Below are 21,277 nucleotides of genomic sequence, written 5' to 3' on the forward strand. Positions count from 1 at the left end.
GGGGCATGCGAACTTTTTGAGCATAGTTCCTTATCTTGTGTCAAGCTCGTTAAAAAATGAAACAAAGGTAGGTTAAGTAGGTAGATTGTAGAGTGTAGTCGTGAGGAAAGTTCCTTTTACTGTGTCAACCTCATTAAAAAATGAATCAGTTGAGCAGAGGATAGTTCTTTTTACTGAGTCAACCTCATTAAAAAATGAATCAAGGATTTTAGATCATAGTTCCCTGTCTTGTGTCAAGCTCGTTAAAAAATGAATCAAGGTTTTTAGAGTAGAGTTTATTGTTAGGTAGATCTTAGAGAGTAGTTATGAGCATGGTTCTTTGTCTTGTGTCAAGCTCGTTAAAAAATGAAACAACTCCTTTTTCAAGTCAAATCTTTACAAGATCTTGAAAGTAAAGCTTCATTCCATCCAACTGGTTGAATGCAATGAAGCTTGGGGGGCATGTCCCTTGATTTGCGTCATTATGCTCGGGGCATGTGAACTTAAAACAAGCATAGTTTTTCGTTTCAAGCTTGCAAAAACATGAAACTGAATCTGAGCATAGTTCTTTTCCTGTGTCAAGCTTGTTAAAAAATGAAACAAATCCTCCTCTAATTGAGTCGAGAGTTTGACTAGATCTCATAGATGTTAAGTTGTATATTTAGGATAGTTATTTCAGTTTTTTGTTTTAGGTCCAGTCTTTCAAATGATCTCGTAACTCAACCTTCATTTCATCCAACTGGTTGAATGAAATGAAGCTGGGGGGCATGCGCTCTAGCAGTTATGCTTAGGGGGCGTCAAGCACAGTTTTCTCTCTGTTTCAAGCTTGTGAAAAAATGAAACTACTTTGAAGCATAGTTTTTGTCTGTTTCAAGCTTTTGTAAAAATGAAACCTATCTCGAGTCAATTTCAGTTATTTTCAAGACTCGTTAAACTCATGAAAATCTCGAGATTATTTTGCTATCTTTCATTCTCGTAAAACAAATGAAAATGCCGAGTTCTTTTCGTCTTTTCCTACTCGTAAATTAAATTGAAAGTCGGCCAAATGAGTACATTTTTATCATTTTTTCAAACTCATTAAAACTTACGAAAAAGTGAAAACCATGAGTACATTTTTGTCATTTTTTCGAACTCGTTAAAATTTACGAAAAAATGAAACCTTAGAGTTATCTTTTAAGCCCTTTTCTGACTCCTAAAATATGAAAAGATTGTCGAGCGTTTCTTTTACACTCGTTAAAAAGGAATTAAAAGACGGTCCCCTTATAGCTCTTTTCTGACCGTAAAATCAGGAAAAGATTGCCGGGTTTTTGTCGTTTCAAACTCAATACGGAAATAAAACGACGTGTCCTTGATCACTTTTTACTTTTCGGGTCAGTGGCACTAATTATGAAAGTACTCCTTGGTCGCAAGATCAAGCGGTTCCCCCAGGTATTATTTTATACTTTTTCGGGCTTGAGGGACACAAATCTACAAAAAAGTTCAACTTGGAGTCTTCTTAAGTTTTTCAGACTCTCTAAAATTGAAAAACACCGAGTTTCTCCTATACTGGGCTCGTTAAACATTTCACAGTAAAGGACCTGTTCAATTACAAACAGGAACGAACCACTCCTTCCTAGGGTTCGAATCAAAACTAGGTTGGACTCATCCGAAGGATGAGCTTATAATCAAGCATATGTTATCCTCCTCAAGCTTGTTAAAAATAAAGAGGTACTTGCCAGAAATGGTGGGGGAAAAGAGAGAAGAATGAACCTGTTTGTTACCTTTTGTCTCAAAAGAAACTTTATTACCACTCTTGAACATGACACTTTTCATTCACCTGGGTTGGGAAATCTTTTACCTCACAGTTGATCAAACCACTTTTGAAAGTCTTTAACCGGGTTCCGGGGATTAACTTTGAGTTATTCGTCACCAAGCCATCTGTCGTGTCGTTATGTGTTCAAGAGGTCTGCAAGCAAAACTTTCATCTGCAAAATACTTGTCATCCATTTGACCATCCCTGAGTCAGTCCTTACAGCAACATTTCTTCAACTTGAACAATGATTTCGTGTTGCGGGATTGCCTGCAACGGGTCGCTTTCTATCGACATCAGCACATTATCTAGAAAGATGACTTAGAAATCGTCAGTACCTTGAAGTCTGCATGCATCAATGGCAGGTTTCTCGCCTTTGACGTCAGTTTACATCATTGACTTTCGATCGAAGGATTCCGTGAAATGTTCGACATCAACTCATTCATTCACATCTCATGGATTGTACTGGGTACTTTGAGAACCATTGACATTACTGGTGGTCTCTCTCACGCTTGTTAACAGTTTACATCATCGACTGGTAATCAAGTGGTTTCTACCATGTTCGACATCAACTCATTTATTCGCATGGCTGGAATCGCACCAATTCGGGAAGTAGAAATGAAGACCCTGGATCTAGTTTCCACCATCCAGGCTGCGAGGAGTTTTGTATTCATTATCTAATTAGACTAATCATAAACATATGGCTGCGTCCATACTGTGTCTACAAAAGTCTATGATTGTGATGTACTGCAAAATCATTCTTGTATCAGAGTAGTTAGTCTGTTAGTTAAAGTTTTGATCTGAGTATGGGAATGCCTACCTCAGTGATGACATAATCTTATACATGTATTTTGTGTTGAAAATTGCAGGTTCTGACCAGGCTCTCCACGGGATAATCCTTGAAATGATAAAGCGCTTCACCCTTCCTAGATATTACAAACCCTAATCTATTCCAGGCTTCGCACTTTAAGGGGCAATCTGTTACACTAAAAAATGTCACCATGACTATTTACAGTTAGTATGGCTCAATCAACAGTCATGCTACCCTCTTAGGCAAGTCTTATGCCTCTGCTCTCCATGTCAAACTTCAAAAAAGAGAGAAAGTCTTATATAAATGTATTTATCTCTGGGGACGCAGGTTCTCTCAACCTTACCTGCGGGGACGCTCCCAATGTTCACAAAAGCTGCGTCCAAAGACGCTCTGTATGTAAAGGGACAGGTGCGTCCCCCTGTAAAGGTTAGAATGCGCAAGTTTCATCTTTAAAAAGTTACTTTTGGTCATTTCTAGAGCATTCTAGAAGGTTGTTCGACGTGTATTGGGCGCCTCCAGATGGTTCATGCACTCCTATCAAAGAGGAACTTATCCCATCAATAAGGGAGCTATCCCACCCAAAGAGGGGATTATCCCATTGATGGTGGACCTGATTAACCTCCTCTTGAGCACTATAAATACAGGCATTGGGCCAGAAGGAGGGGAGGTTGAAAGTTATACATTTCTAAGGGTAAATGCTGCAGGAATTAGGACTCCCATTTAGAAGCTTGTGAGGAGAGATTGCCATCTTTGCTTGTTCTATTTGGAAGTGGGTGAGCTTTGTCAAAGTAGAGGAAGACTCTTGTGGACCCTGGAAGGAGCTTGCACAACACCAAGGCTCAGGTTGTAATGGTTCCTTTTGATTACCTTTAATGCAAATTGGTCCATTCTTCTCAATAACTTGTTGTTTATGGGTTATTTCATGTACTCCTTGGTCTATATGTTGAATATGCTTTGTTTTATGTTATAATCAGGTGCTATTTAATTGTTTGACTGTTGGTGATTGCAGGTTTTGGAGAAAAGGAGGAGCTCATCCAGATCAACAAAGCTTGGACTTCTACAACAGCGTTTGGACAAAGGTAAGAAAGAAACACTTGATTTCTCATATCATAATGCATGTTTAGAGAAGGATAGCTCCAGTTTGTTTTGTTTGTCATTAGAATGTCTTAGACTTCTAGGAAGGTCGGTTGTGTCCGCACTTTTGACTGATTCCGTGTGACAATCAAATATACAAGTATCAATACGCCATTGAGACACATGCATATAGAAGAACTTCAAATGCTTTATTAATGGAAGAAGTAAAGTTCAGGAAGTGATACAACCATAAAAGGCCCAATCCAGCATCACCTCCCAGCAGAAAGAAATCTCCTCTTCACCTCCTTCAAGCAAATCACCCAATAGTTCTATACTCAAACCAACAGCACTTCCTTACATTCACAAGATTCCAGCCACCTTAGACCTCATGAGAGAGCTCTATATATAGGAGTTTTGGAGAAAGGATGAGTCAGCTTGAGGCTGGCATGAAGCTAACTAGTGTCCTCTCCCACTTCAGTTATTCTCCAGTTCTTGAGTCCACTTGGAGGTTCTTGCTTCCACTTGGAGATCTAGACCCTCTTACTCATCACTAGGCGAATTCCCTGATCCAAGTGTCATTTTGGAAGCTTCCTGGGCATTGACACCTTGAGGAATGACTGTGCCACTTGGCCAATCTCGCCCAGCACAGGTAGCCTTCATTAAAGCTGACATTCAGCGCAGGTACAGAGTGGAGTAGTTGACATTCAGCGCAGATGCTCAGTGGAGCAGTTGACATGATCCAGAATTAGCTTGTTTTTGAGTGTTTTCAGGTGGAGAACTGATATTTAGTGTTGTGGTTTGCTGACCTTGTTCCTCTAGGGGTAGGAACAACATTTTTAGGGACTTTGGATCCCTTAGATTATTGACATTTCATGCTTCATGCTGTAAGGCACAAAAATGTCTATAACAACTGCTGCGGGTGCGATGGGCGCAAGGAAGGAAACTTGTGCACAGTTTTTCATGGAATTTTTTGCCTGTTTTTTGCCAAATCAGGATCCTGACTCTTCTCTTGTTTGTTTTCAGAGATTCACCGGAGCAAAATTCCTGTTACATGGTGAGAATGTGAGCATGAAGAAGAGGACATGCTTGCTTTACATGATCTGGGTACGATAGCTGCACTGCGGAACTATGGCCTACTGAAGTTTTTTCGCATCTCTAGCATGAGGCAAAAAATCAACCTGTTGCAATATTTTCTCGATGCATGGGATCCTACCAACCAGGTGTTCCAGATTAGGGAAAATCCATCCCCTTGACTGTCGTGGACATCTATTTTTTGACCGGCTTATCGAGGCGTGGTGCCCCTATCTCATTATCAGGTTTGGCCTGTGGGGGTGAATCCGTGAGAGATTACATTCGCCAGTACTGCAGAGAGGGATCTCAGCCGAGTAAGGACGGAAAGATCAATATCCGAGACGTCACTCATAGGTCCTTGATGACCATTCTATTCATTTTTGCTAGACTGGCTGGTAGTGCGACTCTTCATGTGGCCAACAGGTCTTATATGCAGTATGCCTTGGAATGCCTTGAACCAAAGGTGTTCAACTAGTGTGATGTAGTACTCCCTGTGATGAAAGAACAACTGACCAAGGTAAAAAATGGAAGATTGAAGAACTTTGGTTATGGTTCTATTTTGACCGCTTTTGCCTTGGAAAAGATCCCACTGATGTAGCCACAGTATATTCCACTTGGTTTACCTCCATCGACTGAGCCACGGATGCAGAGATGGGTTGACTTCATGGCCCGACATGTGGTTCAGTCCCAAATTTCTTTCTCTGATACCTTCTTTGAGTGGTTCATCCATCAGCAGATGGTTTTTCCGAGTGTCCATATGCTGGTATGGATTTCCGGGGTGATCCGGATTTGGCACTGCCAGATGGTGAGCAGTGGGGTGTCATAGGTAAATTCTTTGACAATATTCTTGTTTATTGCTTTTCATAATGTTCTTAGATTTTCTTTACTCAAGACTAATCAAAACTCATGCACTCATACAGATGTTGGGCCAGTTCGACCAGCAGTACGTCCGAGAGCGCGAGCTGCCGCTCCGGCAGGAGAGGCTATGGGGAGGGTTATCCTTCATGACCTTGATGTGGCTGAGACTCTTTCAGCATTACAGGATCAGGTCGAGGGTCTCACTCTTGGTATTCTGGATGTGAGGACTGACGATCTGCCTCTTAGGCTACAGCGACATACTACTGGCATGCCAAGTCAATGGACTCGACTTTTATGCATGATTGCACAGGTGGTGACTTGTTATCATCAGCACCATTAGACTAGGGTTCCCCCTAGCATTTGAGTTTTGGGTATTCTGACCAATTTTTTTTTTGTTACAGAACATTATGTGTAAACCACAAACAGTTATATATATATATATATATTTTATTTTTGGAGTTTTATTTTGGTTAAGTTACATGACCCTGATGCAAATATTGATGAAATGCTTCTTTTTATAAATGTTGCAAATGTCTATCTAACACATAATTTGCCAATGAGTCTATTAATGTGTTTAAGTTTCTAGAAATATGCTGATATTGAATAGAATCAAACTTCCTTTCCAAAATCTTGACCCTTAGGAACATGCGATAGATAGCTGGATTTCGGATGGAGTAGATACCAGTGAGTTGTAGGATGATGAGTTATGAGTCTAGCCTGACGACAAGTCGGCGTATTCCATGTGTGATGGCATCATAGAGGAGTTCTAACAACGTGCTATATTCAGTGATGTTATTTGTTGACCGACCAATACATACCCCTCTGAAACTTACTAACTCGCCGCTTGGATAAAAAATGGCCTAGGCCGCAGAAGATAGGTTCCGCGAACTACGACTCGCTCTGTCGGCATATCCAACAAATGATTCCAATAGGTTTGACATCTGCAACAAATGTAAAAGGTGGATTACTTGACCAAAACAATTACTCTTAGCGAAAACAAAAATGTAACAAAAGAATAGGGGTTACTACACTGAATCATGCATAGTAACGCTTAAGGTACAACCCGTTACGGGGTTTCACCAGTGGAATCCCATCATAATCCACTAACTCATAGGCCCCTTTAGCTAATACATGTTTAAAAATATAGGGGCCCATCCATAAAGACTTGAATTTACCTGCTCCCAATTTATTGGGTTCCTAGTCATAAAGTAATACCAAGTCACCTTCTGAGAAGACACGGGGTTTGACATTCTTGTCGAACTGTGCCTTGAATCATTTCTTATGGGCTTCGTTAGCCAAAGTGACATCACAATGGGTTTCATCCAATTGGATTAGTCCCAAGAAACGAGCCTCCTCTTCTGAAGTTCCGGGGAGAAGGTCGACTGCGAGTTTGAGGGACGAGATTTCACACTGAACTAGGAAGATTGCTTATAGGCCATACACCAGTTGAAAAGGTGTAAACCCGGTTGCATTCCTTACCGATGTTCGGTATGCCCACAAGGCTGAGTACAAGATCAGGTGCCAACTCGTTTTGTGGACTCCAATCATCCTTTGCAGCATTCGCTTCAGGACCTTGTTGATTGCTTCAACTTGTCTGTTGGCCTGCGGGTAATATGGAGTAGAGCTGTCGTGGGACAACCCCAATTTGGCAGCCAATTCAACCATCATGTGATTGCGAAAATGTGATCCATGATCTGTGACTATGGCCTGTGGAACGCTGAATCTGGCGACTACATGATTGAAAAAGAAAAGGGCAGTCATTTCCCCAGTGTTGTTTAATGTAAGCAATGCCTCAGCCCATTTGGTAAAATAGTCTACCGCGACTATGATATACCCATGCCCCTCGGTCGAGGTGGGGTTACATGTAATGAAATCTATGCCCCATTTGGTGAATGGCCCAATAGCAACTATTGGTTGCAGGGGTGCGGGTGGTCTTTTGGTTTTTCTATCAAAAATTTGACACGCATGGCAACTTCTGACTACAGTTATGAAATCTTTGAACATTGTTGGCCAGAGGTATCTTGCTCGTAAAATTTTTTACGCCGTAGCGTAACCTGATTGATGCCCCCCACACGCACCTGAATGGCAATCATTTAGGACTTTTTCGGCCTCCTCGTGGGTGAGGCACCTCCTCAGAACTATATCGACACTACGATGGTAAAGCGTATCACCGACGATCATGTAGTCTTTTGATTGGTATCGAATACGTCTTTGTTCCGAGCGAGAGGTATTAGACCTATATTTTTGGGTTTGGAGATAGATGACTATATCTCCATACCACGGATTTCTTGAAGATATTAGAAACAAAGATTCATCCACGATGGTTTCTTCGGATGTTTCATCGTTGGATGACGATGGGAGATCGCATATTAATTCCGCAAAAACTAGGGATTTCTTCGATTTGGATTTTACAAATTCTAGATCAAACTCTTGAAAAATTGCTATCCATTTTGAATATTTGCCCCCCAGCAACTATCACAACAAGATATAAGTCATGTGGTTGCAATCTGACAAAATGGTAGTTTTTCGAAAGAGGACATAGTGTCGAAATCTCTGTATTGCTTGAACAACTGCGAGAGCCAGCTTTTCAACGTAGGAATACTTGCTTTCTGTATCATTTAAGTTTCTACTCAAATAATATATAGGATGTTCAGTTCCATTGTCTTCTTGAACTAAAACCATTGCGATGGTTGTATCCACTGCAGCCAGATACAGGTTAAAGTCTTTTTGATAATCATGAGCATACATTAGTGATGCTTTTATTAGGGATTCCTTTAAATCATCAAAGGAAGCTTGTGCGACCTAATCCCAGACGAAGGGTACTTCTTTTTCCAATAGACGTGTATAACCTTTAGCAAGTTTGGTGTAATTTGGAATGAACCTCCTTAGAAATTTTGCTTTCCCTTGGAGTTTCTGAATCTGAAGCAAATTTGAAGGTGGAGGCAAATTTATGATTGCCTGAACCTTACAAGTGTCCAGACGAATCTCGTCCTTTGAGACTACAAAGCCAAGAAAACGACCAGAACCGACATAGAACACACATTTGTGTGGATTGAGTCGTATCTTGTAGTGTCGGCAACGTAGAAATATTACTCTCAAATGCTGCGGATGATCAGTCCGCTTTCGCGAACGAGCCGGAAGATCATCGAGATATGGTTGAACGATGTTTTTGATGTCATGGAAGGCATAATTCATTGCCCTCTAAAATGTTTCCCCTGCATTCTTTAAACCAAAGGGTAACTTGCGATATGCAAATGTGCCCCATGGACAAATAAATGCAGTCTTTGACTGCTCCTGTGGGCAGATATTTATTTGATTATACCCAGAGAATCCATCCATAAATGAAAATATTTCACATCCGGTGCATTCATCAATTATCTAGTCGATAAAGGGTGTAGGGTAGTTGTCTTTTGGACAAGCTTGATTTACATCCCTATAATCAACGCACACTCTAATCATTCCTTGTTTTTTCATTACAGGAACAATGTTCGATACCCAATCGGTTAGAGGAACCGGGTAAATAAAACCAGCACGGAGAAGTTTTTCAACTTCTACCTTGATGGCAGCGGCTTTCTTGGGGTGCACCTGCCGTAGCCGCTGTCGTACTGGTTTGACATATGGATACATCTTTATTTCATGTTCAACTATACTCAAGTCAATGCCTGGCATTTCATCATATGACCAAGCAAAGACATCTCTGAATTTGCGAAAAAGAACTTCATATATTTTCAGTTATGAAGGAGAACAACATTTGCCAACATAAATATTCTCTACAACATCTGTTTTGGTCGAGATATTTATGGTGATAGTCTCTTCGATATTGGACAAGTTTCGCTCAGAATCCACCGTGTTTACAGTATTTGATAGGAAATCAAAAACTGAAGGATGATGAAGGTCATCAGGAGTATCTTCTTGACAATCCGGAAGATGGGAACGATGGTGGTAATCTTCCCATGGTGCCCCGTCAATTATCATTGACTGAACAATTCCTTCGTCTGTGTAATGTACTTGCAACCAAGGATCTGAAGGGGTACCATATTCTTTAGACCTATCTATCCAAACGCTTGATGAGCGTTGATTTGGGTTTGCCTCCCATGCCAAAAACATTGATTGCTACAATATTTCTATTGGGCTTGGAGGCAATACCTGTAGATGATCCATGCTAATATCTTTTCTGAGATCTTTTGAATAGAAGATATCGTATTGCAGGTTCCTATCGTCACCACTTCTGCCAGATTGATCGGAGGTGGGAGGGAAAAAGTCCCCATTAATATAGGGTCTTTTAGTAGGCCTACTCCGATATTTTGAAGCAAATGGGGGCTTCCGTGGATCATCGGAATGCTTCCCGTAACTTGGGAACTATTGGGGAGAAATGTTTGTTGGTCGACAATTGTAATTCCCCCTTGAAAGGGAAATGCAATCTTCTTGAAGTAGGTCAACACAACTGCAGCCATAGCATATATCCAGGGCCTTCATAGTAGGATGTTGTAATCGAGGTTTCCATCGATTACTTCAACATCTATTTCTACTGTTTTCCCCCCCAGTTCAACTTGTATGTTACTTAAAATCCCATATGGGGTATATTTTCGTCCATCAAATGCTTTTAATGTCGTCAAAGATCACGACAAGGTTGGAGATCCTAAAGTTGTCCAGCAACTCATCAACATAATACATGTAGATGCCCCCTCATCAATAATTGTTCAATGAACAGTTTTGTTGAGGGCTTTCACTTGAATGAGGAAAGCTAGTTGAGCTGGTAACTGAGGATCATATCCTTTGTGATTAAAGGACACAAGATTAGAATCCTTTGGGTCAATCCCACCTATTGTTAATAATAAAGCCTGCTTTTGGGAGGGGCAATTTTGCAGTACCTCAAGTGTCGACATAGCGGATGGCGATTGGGCTAGATCTTCCACTATATTATATTGTTGTGCTTCTTTGGCACGAGGATTAAATGTCAACTTGTGTACTACTCCCTTTGGCGGTTTTATTGTTAGCTCTGGAATGATGGGTAGCACAACTTCTGTCGAAGTTATTGTCGAACTACTAGGTTGATCTTTATCCTTGTTGTTCGACAACTATGGATTCCCATAATCTTTATTCCTTGTTGTCATCAAAGCATCATTTTGCTGCTTTGAAACTGACAACATCAACACTTGGGATGGGGAAGCATTGTCACTGGCAACTAGATTTGGAAACGGATTAGTTAATACCGCCGAGGTTTTTGAATTTTTGAAGAATTTTTTAAGCTCAGCGTTATATGGACAATCTCTTATCCAATGATCCTCATCACATATAAGACATGGAAGATTTGGTTTCTTATCTCCAGAAGGTTTTGCAGAAGACTTTTCAGGTGATGATTCCTCCTATTTCTTCTTCTTCCCTTTGTTTTTCTTCTTGCCTCCTGGTTTCTTGGTTTCTTTGCCTTTGTCTATTGAGACAACATTTACTTCTGAGGCGAGAAGTTCTTCTTTTGCATTTTGACTAGAAATCTTACGGGCCTTTTTAGATGTAGCCTTTGTTGATTTCGTGTTTTTCGTACCAATCACGCCATCATCGGCATGAGAGTCATTGTTCGATTTAGGAGGATGAGGAACAGAAAATTCCAGTCTAGGAGTGTCAGGGATTTTATCGTAGAGCGTGCTAGACAATATAAATCAAGTCTAAATATTGCGCACGAGCAATAACTTGCTCTTCAGTGACGACTCCTCCCTTTGCCACATCATCTGTAATGGAAGGTAATAATGACTTAATAAACCATTCAGCAAAAAGCTGATCAGGAACATATGTTTTTACCATTCTATGACGACATCGCCACTCATGAATATGATCGGATATGTGAGTGGCCGTCATTTCTTTGAAATTGGTAAGAAGTTCTGTTCCCGTTTCGTACCTTATGGGTAACTGAAAATGGGTTAAAAAGGTTGTGGCTAGGGTATTGAAGTTATCAAACAAAGCTCTAAGTAATTCGATATACCATTTAGCTGCCGGACCAGTTAAGGTTCTGTGAAAAAGGCGAAGCCTAATCAAATCATCGTTTAGGGTGTTTGATGAACACCACAGATGAAAGGTCATCACATGATTCGACGTGTCTTCACCCGGATTTCCATTAAATTTAGGAATATCTGACAGAATTTTATGCGGAATCGCTGGCCACCAAGGGGCGTAAGCAATTAGATTGTTCATTAGCCGATTTAGATCCGGTAACTCTAAAGTCGCCACGAAGGGTAACTGTTCATTCAGGTTTGGCGAAGCATACCCAGGATAAGATGGAATTGCCTGAGCAGTTGGTCTTTGCATACCAACATAATGCATTTGATGCTGGTAACTCTGGTAAGGTTGATGGGCATAACCATTATAGAATGGTTGATTTTGACCGTTTTGAATATACGGCTGCCCATTATTTGCAAATATTTGTTGCTTAGATCCTTGGTAAGCTTGTTGAAATTGCGGTTGTTGATATTGCACCAGCCATGGTTGTGAAGCTATGTGTTGTTGTCCAATACTGGCTTTTTGACCAAGATCAGGGGTAATTGTACCCATTTGGGCCTGTGTCATTCCACTAGTTGGCGATTGTGGTTGAGTCATAGGGATAAGAGGTTGTTACATTACGACTTGAGAAACCTGAGGTTGGCATACAACAGGCAACGCTTGTACTTGCGACACCGTCACAATAGCCGGCGTAGTTTGTATATTTGACATAGGTAAACATTGTTGTATCGAGTATACAACTCTTGGTTGTTGAGGCAGTATTGGCACCCAACCACTAGATGTAATTCTAGCATAACCTGAATTTTGTTGTGAACTCTCATATGGTTGTTCTCCCGGAGGAGACAATGAAAGGGTATATTGCCCCCCATACGGCGGAAATCCGGTACTCAAAGGAATGATTTTCCCTTGAGGACCCGACTGCCCAAATTGACACCCTGAAGGATCAATTTGCTGAGACTCAACATAAGAGCTCTCGGATATTATTCCGGATGAAAAAATGGGAACGGACCATACTGTCGAAATAGCCCCTGAGTGGGCCCCATCTAGCGATTGAGAGCTAGTTGGGATAGATGGTATGCCGACAAACATTGTTGGAGTGATAGCAGGAAGTTCTGCTGTCACTGTGTCTGATGACACAGCCCTAGATGTCGATGGTTGTTCGGAAATTTCTAGTCTATCCAAAAGATTTCCTAGCGATTCTACAGGAGCTTCCAATAACGGTAGACTAATTTCTGATGAAGAAGGATATAGGGTGATCCCGACTCCAAATTGCGATGGAGTACTAGATGGAGGATCCTCCACAATCTCTTCTATAGCAATCAGATCAGGTGGAAGAGGTAGACCATCAGGTCCATAAAATATTTCTGGTATCAAAGAAGGTATAGATTCTGCAGCGACAGATGTTTGGGGAATAACACCTTCCGAATCAGCTGTAGATGGAGTTGGTTCAATAATACAAGTGTTTACCTTCACACTAGGATCAGCTCTACTGTCCTTTGGTGGTTGCGGAACTTCTTCTGTAAAGGGAGGGATACCAGAAATGTTTGGAGTAACCGGAGTCTCCGATGGTGTCGGAACACTTGTTACAACTTTACCAGGGGATTTTGAACTGATTAAACGAGTTCGCTTCATCCGTAACAGTTTTGATTCTGGAGACAAAGACGGTTGACTCGTAAGCCTCCACGAACGACGAAGTTTCAATTGAATTTCTTCCATGATTGCAGATTACTCAATCAACTAAAAATCAAGGGGAAATATGTTTCCGAATTAATGAATTTTAGATGCTTTGACACAACTTGTTTTTTCAATTTTTAAGAGTCGAGAAAAAACAAAAGATGACTCTAGTTGCCTTCGATTTTTAATGAGATTGAAGTGACAAGTGCTCAGATGGACCTTTTCCTTTAAGGAGTTTGAAAAGGAACGAAAGGGACTACTCTGGAAGTCTAGACATAGGGATTACCAAACCAATCGCAAAACTGCAAAATACATTTTACGGTACAACAGTCAATCTTCCCGAATGTTGTGTTCAGTGCATTGCGATCGATAGGGCGGCAGACACAGCTTCCTATGGATAAAAAATATAGCCTATTGTGGTCTCCCAATATATACTCGACGGTACGTGGGAGCACAAGTCTGTACTGGCACTTTTCGTCTCAAAGTGGAGGTATCACCCAACCAGCAATGAAAACAACAGTTACTAGGCTTTACAACACTGGAATACGTCTCTAGCCTAGACTTCTAAATGTTGTGCGTTAGGTTCCAAAGCATTTTTAGATTCATTAAATTTATTTTATAGTTGATCTTGTTTAAGAAATTTTCCTTTCAGGTTCACCGCATGATGTAGATATACAATTCCTAAAATGTAATCTAAGATGATAAACAATCGTTTAATCTTCTTTTTGCAATGAAAATCCTAGCTACTAAGGAAAGAGAGATGATATTCTTTCAACATAGAGCAGAGAGCACACACTATATGTAATGTCCTAAATCAAACCGACAAACAGTCTAAATGCAAATGCACATGCATGTATTTGTTTTTCAACCTTCTTAATGTGTGAATGATAAAAGAAATCTAAGCGCAAATCTGAATTATTTTTCAAAGCGACATTACTAACAAGCTTCTTTTCAAGACAATTTGAAGACAATGATGACACTTTGTGATTTGGAATTGAAAACTTGCTTTCGACACTTGAAAAAATACTAATTCAAATCAAATACAAGAGTAACAGTGTAATCAATTATCAAGAACAATCAGATTCTCTTCTATGACTGAAAACGACACTTGCGACACTTCCAAATCAAGAAACGACAGTTCAATTACGCTACTTCTTTGTAAAAGAGAACTGAAAATGGCTCACAATACATAAAAACATTTACAGTTCTTTGCACAATGGAGGTGGAATGATGGAAAGGGATGGGGTTTCCACAGTGGTATACTGATCACAGATAGCAAAAATCCAGAATAGAGCTGAAAAGAATGAAGAAAAACCAAGACCTGGAGGCAAAATTAGCCTTTTTTGATCATCGCACCTGTAACACAGGGAAACAGGGATGCATCCCACCTATTGCACACAGGAAGTGTGATGCATCCAAATTTCCTTGAAGAGAGGGTGCGATGGTACCAGGACGAGACTTTACTTGGCTCTTGGTCAATAGTTTGGTTTGCAACTTAGTTCAGGGATTTAGGCTGAGAAAATGATGTACAGTAAATAGAAATCACAGGGGTTGATCTAATGAGGTTACTAGAGCCACCACTAGGGAAATTAGAGAGTTTGTAAATCAATTGTTTAGTTCATAAACAAAACCTAGAGATAGACTGAAGCAGCATTGATCTACTTTGCACTTGCATATCAAATGCAGTTCAAAGGCTAGCTGGCTTGATTTCAGGCTATGTCTGTAAGTTTATAAAGAAAACAAATATAGACAAACAAACAATCTATTCGCTCCCCAGTGGAGTTGCCATTTTGTTATCGGGAAATCTAGTGTCCATGCAGAGCTTCTAGTCCCACTAAGACTGGTAGCTATCTTAGAAACAAACAAACTAAAACTACTTTCGTTTTCCTTTATGAGAAGTAGATAAGAGGGGAACAAAGGAGACCAACCTCTGTCTTGTGCTTGGTTCCTTACTTGATTCCTCTCCCTTCTAATAGATCTCTGCCACTCGCTTCCTTGTCTACCCAGCTTTAAAGAGCACCTGTGGAATCAGAGCAGCATAACACTATCCAAGAACAGGGATCTACTATCATAAACAATATAGGACTAGATATATATTGACCACACAAATGCATATATCATAAATCATACAAGAATGTGGAGGAAAACTTGAATAGCTTTATTAATATCAAGAATAGCAAAGAGGATTACAACCAATTTTTCTGACCCATCGTCATCCTCTTAGCAAGAAATCCGTTCTTCACCTCATGAAAATCTTAGATCACCAACACTATGATGTTACACCAAGAAACCAGCAGCACTTCCTTACAAGATACAAAATTCCAGCCTCTGGATCTCTGGGACGAGGGATCCATATATAGATGATTGCAGGGGGGTGAGTCAGCTTCTGGGATTCTGATTAGTGTCCTCTCTCTGATAGTTCTTGATTCCACTTGGAGATTGATGATCTCTTACTCATCCCTGGGTGAATTCAGAGAGGAAAGTGTCACAGGAGAAGTTTCTGGAAGATTCCATGATCATCCACCTCGCAAACTGTCTCTGCCATTTGTCCACTCTCGCCCATCACACCTCCCGTGTGTATTTAGGTGGGATACATCGCACCTCTCGTGTGCATTTAGGTGGGATGCATAGCACTTTGACCATGGAGTAGGTGAGATGGTCCAGTTTTGACCCGTTCTGAGTAGGTTTTCATGGAGAACTTGTGGGAGATGATGTAATCATCTGACCTTGTTCCTTTAGGGTGTGAAACAACACTTTTTAGGGACTTAGGAGCCCTTGGTTTAAGGACATATATGATTGGGGTTGCAGTGCCCAAAAATGTCTATAACAAAAGGTTTGCTACATTTGAGCCCAGGTTGTGATATTGTTTCTAGGTAGCCCCACGAACCAGCGTAGTGTTGCATCCTTGAGGGTAGAAGGAAAGAGTTTCAACTTTTGCTCATCTTCTGCATAGTCATAAGTTTGACAAAGGACAACAAACTCAAACAAGAAGGTATCAGGGTCTTTAGTAGTCAATCCATGGAAGTGAGGTAAGTCTAAGGGACTGATGTTTTTCATTTTTATGTCCCCATTGGTCTCTCGGATGGGAAAGGTACCTTCTACTCTCTCCCCATTTTCTCTACTGTTTCTATTTTCAACCATGGTCTCAGGAGGAATGGTTTCTTACTCTTCTTCTGTTATAGTATCTTCATATATCTCAAGAGGTTCACCTATAGGTTCTTCAGGATCACTGCCACCAAAGAAGAGAGAAGAGTGACTTAGTGATGTAGTGGGGGTGTTGGGCAAGAATTTTCCTAAGTTGCCTCTATTCCTACGAGGCATGAAATGAAATCTCTTTTTTGGGTGATTTTTGATGTTTTTTTTTTCTCTACTTGTACCTACAAAAACTAAAATAGATTGAACCGCAACTAACTAAAATCTATCTTGCTAAAATGAAAATGCAGAATTGAAATGAAAGCAGGAAATGACTAATCTATTTTGCTGAAATGAAATTGCATAATTGAAACGAAAGTAGGAAAGGACTAATCTAAGTTGCTGAAATGAAATTGTGGAATTGAAATGAAAGCAGGAAATGGTCTAATCTACTTTTGCATAATTGAAATTGTAGATTGAAATGAAACAACTACTCTACTCTTGCTGAAATAAACTACTTAGCAGAAGGTTGCAGTAGAAAATAGAAGAAAGGCAGTAATCACAAAATACATTGATGCTTTCCTAGCAACGATTCCAAAAATATGGTGAGCGCTAGTATTGCAGCAATGATGCTACAACTCTTGGGACTCCCTACTTTACTTTTATCAACCTGGTAGTTCGTAACAAACTTGGAAGTGATAGTGCTATATGCACAAGTACTAGCTCTTACTGCAGGCTGTCACTTGATCAGCTGGCACAAGTTCGCTAGGAGCTTAAGCCAGCTTCTATGAGTTCTTAGAAGAATATTTTAACTGTGATGGATGAAAGCTAACTCAAAAGAGGCTAGTCTACTTGCATGAAAAAGATGAATGCTGAAAGGAAATGTAAACCCTAGCAAACCCTAGTTTTACCGACTAACCCTACTTGTGCAAGAAAAGAGATGTAAAACTACTGAAATGGATGCCATGGACTATTGCAGAGGTAAAATAAATGTGTTTAAGCTACTTCTAAAGGAAAATATGGAAAAATCATCTTTCTGTATTTTTGAGCAATTTTATGCAGAATTATTGTGCATGTGTTTTAACTATTTTTTACTATGTAGAGGTTTATTGGCGAAAGGAAATGGAGTGGGGGTTTGTAGGAGATTGGGAAGGTGTGGAGAGGACCTAAGGGGTCCATAGCACCCTTCTGGATATTTCCACCACACTCATATCTTGAGAAATCGCTCGCGTTATCTTCTACAGGAGGCTGCAAGGGATCTACAGGAAATTCTACAGGAAGTTCTACAAGAACAGGCCAAAAGTGGTTTTTAGAGGATTGATGGTGGAAAAATAGTGGGAAAGTGGAAATGAATGGTTGATAAGGGTGTTAAGAGGTTTATGACCTGGTAAATGAAGCTTAAGAGTGATGAAGATGGTTGTATTTGTTCAAGGACGAAGAAAGCAATGTTGCACAAAAATGAAGAAATTAGGGCAAGTTGGGAAAGTATGGAGAATGAGTGAAGGAGACCTTGAGTGAGGGATTGGAGTAGGTTGTATGATGGAATAAGGATAGGCTAAAGTTTCTTACAGGTGTTCTGCACATTACTTTCCAAAACTGATCCAAGAAAAGACTAAAAAAAACAGATATTTATCTATTTTGACCTAATTTGACCTAAAAACCAGAAATGTGATGAACATAAGTTTATAGATAGTAAATCATGCAAGAAATATATGGAAACTAATAAAGAACAAATCTAAGCATGAAAACACAACTAATATCAACTTTTCCAACTCAAAATATAAGACTAGCAATTGCATTGGAAGGCAAAAACAATGTTTTTGTGGCAGCAAGTGTGCCTTGGTGTCAATTCATGGTCCCAAGGAGGGAGAAATGAGATCAAAGACTGCTTGGTAGTGTTTTTGTGGATCTTTTATGTTACCAAACTGTCAAGTCAACCTGAAGCATGAACAACTATCTCAATCATAAAAAACAACCTAAGTAACAAAGCAAGATTTTAACCTAAATAACAGAAATTATTCTATGAATGCAAGAAAAACACATAAAAGTACACAAAGGAGGTACTGGGCACTTGGATTGGGCCCAAACCCAAGAGCTACAGCCTCCTAAGAAAGCTCAGAGCTGGTGCAAAGCTAGATTCATCTTCATTGATCAAAAAATAATAGTTACATCCCAAAAACGGTCTACAAGAAGAAGCTCGAAAATGTGCTGATATAGGGCTGCACTAAAGTGCGAAAATAGACTAAAAAATGACTAAAATACTAAGGCTTGAAGCCTTCCTACTTCTGCAAATGAGGACTCCAAATATTCCTCCTTAACATTAGGAGCTTGGCTGCCTAAAGCTGCAGTTAATCAGCCACTTCACTACACCTGCTCGGCTGCCCCTTGAAATCATCTTTGGTGGGCTATATAACTCTGAGTTGATGGTAGAGAACTTGAGGAAGGGGTCATTTAGTGCAGGAGACACCCCTCTTACAAATCCTCAACCTTGTTTCTTCGTATTTGGTTGCCAATCTTCTTGATCTTGGTCCAAAAATGTCCACAAATCTGCAATAAGCACGTATTAGACCTTATGGTAAAGTGACTATTCCCATTCACACAATTAACATAAATATATTCAAAAGAATGAATAAAACTATGGAGAATGGTGGATTAAATGAGAATAATAGGCAAAATGAGCCCATATAGTTACCCATTTCCAGGGTTCATCAGTAATCTTGTTGTTTCATGAGCTTGTCATTTATGACTTAGGGACTGGGTAACCCTTTCTCTCTCAAAATTTGAAACTTAGCCATGAATCTATCAATGGCTACTTGCATATTTTGTCATTTTCCCTCCAAGTTTAACATCAAGTTTCTCTTGGAAAGGACCTTCCTCACTTCCAGAATTTTTTCAGTTCTCCTTAAGCAATGGATTTTGAGCAAGGGTTGGAATTTCACTGTATCTTTGATTTGGAAATCTAGGTCTGCTAGGGGAAAGTGGTCAAGGTATAAATGGGGAGTCGATACTGGCCTGACCTCCATGGAGACTAGGGCAGCCATAATTTAGTTATTGTGGATTTAAATTAGGCTTTGGAGGTTTATATTAGAAGGTTTGCAGTAAATCTAGAAGTTTTCATGCGGGTTCCAGGGATTTTTAGCCAGGTGAAGTAATTCCAATTAAACTTACTTACTTATAATGCTTTAAAGACTGAATATTTTGAACTGGAAGGGGTGTTTGGTGGTCTGTCTCTAAATACTTGGAGTTTATGTGAAAGTGTGTAATTGGTGTTCTGGGCAACTTTGGCAGGTTGAAGGGGCTCTGATAGCTTTGAATGTGGTCTCTGCAGCTTCTTTGAGGGAAAAATTGAGGTCAATTGGTGGTCTTCAGGGTGATGGGTATAACTATGGTTTGCAGAGGTTTTCAAAGAGCTTGAGCAAAAAAATACAGAAAAGGGCTTCTTGGCCTTTTTTATTGGCAACGGTCACTTTTTGGTTGGTAATTTCAAATGAATAGTGAGCGATAATCGGGTTGGCAGGGAAGTGGTTTTCCCAAGCCATCACACTGCTTTTCTGAGGAGGTGGTATTTGGGTGAGGTTGTCTGATCTACTTCCATGCTTGACATGTAGCAAAGGAGGGGCCAGGAAAAACTGCTTTATTGGGAGGGTAACGATCGGTCGTCGGGTGAAACCGATATGGTTGTGGACCACCGGATGAGGGCGCAATTGATCGAAAGGTAGTCAGGTGGCAAAATTGTGTGGAGGAAATGAATGAGAGTTTGGGGGTGCCCAACAACCTTAATCACGACGGTTTGTGATTAACGTGAAGATAATTATGAGGTTAGGGGATTGGGTGGAACTTAATGACGAGAATAACTTAGGTTTACTGAGATTTGGTAAATTAAGTGGGCGTTGTCAGGATATGGGGTAAATTATATAGTTTTTATTAAAACTAAGGGTTAGGATATTACATAGGGGATTTAATTAATAAAGGAAAAGGTATCATGGGATTTATATAATAAAAATTTAAAATTAATATGAAATTGGCAGAGTGAATATACCCTTAAGTATAAATGTCCATATAATATTTGCACACTTTGTTTACATACACTTAATACTTAGGATAAGATGTCTTTTGTGGGTTTTTTGAGTGAAATAGGATTTACATGGGGGTTTGTTATTTTTTCCTAGGTAAATGAAGTTTAACCTTAGGAAAAGGGGTTTCGTTAGGCTAATGAGGGGAAATGAAGGGAGATGAAGTTTATGAAGGGGATTCTAACACTTGAGGTCCATAAGTCATTAAGCCAAGAGTTCGGTCCTTCCAAAAGTTAGAGAAATGCTCTGAGCCTTTATGACTTGAAGGATTTAAGTACTAAAACTTAGTTATAAATGGGGAAATCAGTAAGTAAAGGGGTGAAATGCTTGAGGTTGAGTTAATTAAATCAAGTTGTAAACCATTGTTCTTGCTTTCTTTACTACTCATGCACATTGAATCATATATTCAAGCATGATAAATGTGCTTTTGTCCAGTCAACTTTATACTTCAGCAACCTTTCTTCTACTTACCCATTACTTATCCTAACATTTTTTCTTCATTTATCTAGGTGCATTTAGGCTAGAAAACCCCTTATTCTAACTTTTCTTTTATAAAACAAGCTATCTACTTCTAGCCTTATGTCTTCCAAGGGCTCATATTAAACTGATGAGCTCCTTTTATTTTCTCTATCTATCTAATGATCTACCAATATTAAATTGTTTGGTTAGATTTTATTCTCTAACTATAAACATAAAATTCAAAGCATGATATAATTAAGATTAAATAGTTTGATTACCATGGATTTTGGCATGAATAACAAGTTGCACACAATCATTATTATGCATAAAAGTAAATAGTTGTGGCATTTAGACTTGCACACTTTC

This window comes from Pinus tabuliformis, chromosome X, assembly GCF_031772625.1.
Source record: "Pinus tabuliformis cultivar Carrire ecotype Pingquan chromosome X, CPIR1, whole genome shotgun sequence".
NCBI lineage: Eukaryota > Viridiplantae > Streptophyta > Pinopsida > Pinales > Pinaceae > Pinus > Pinus tabuliformis.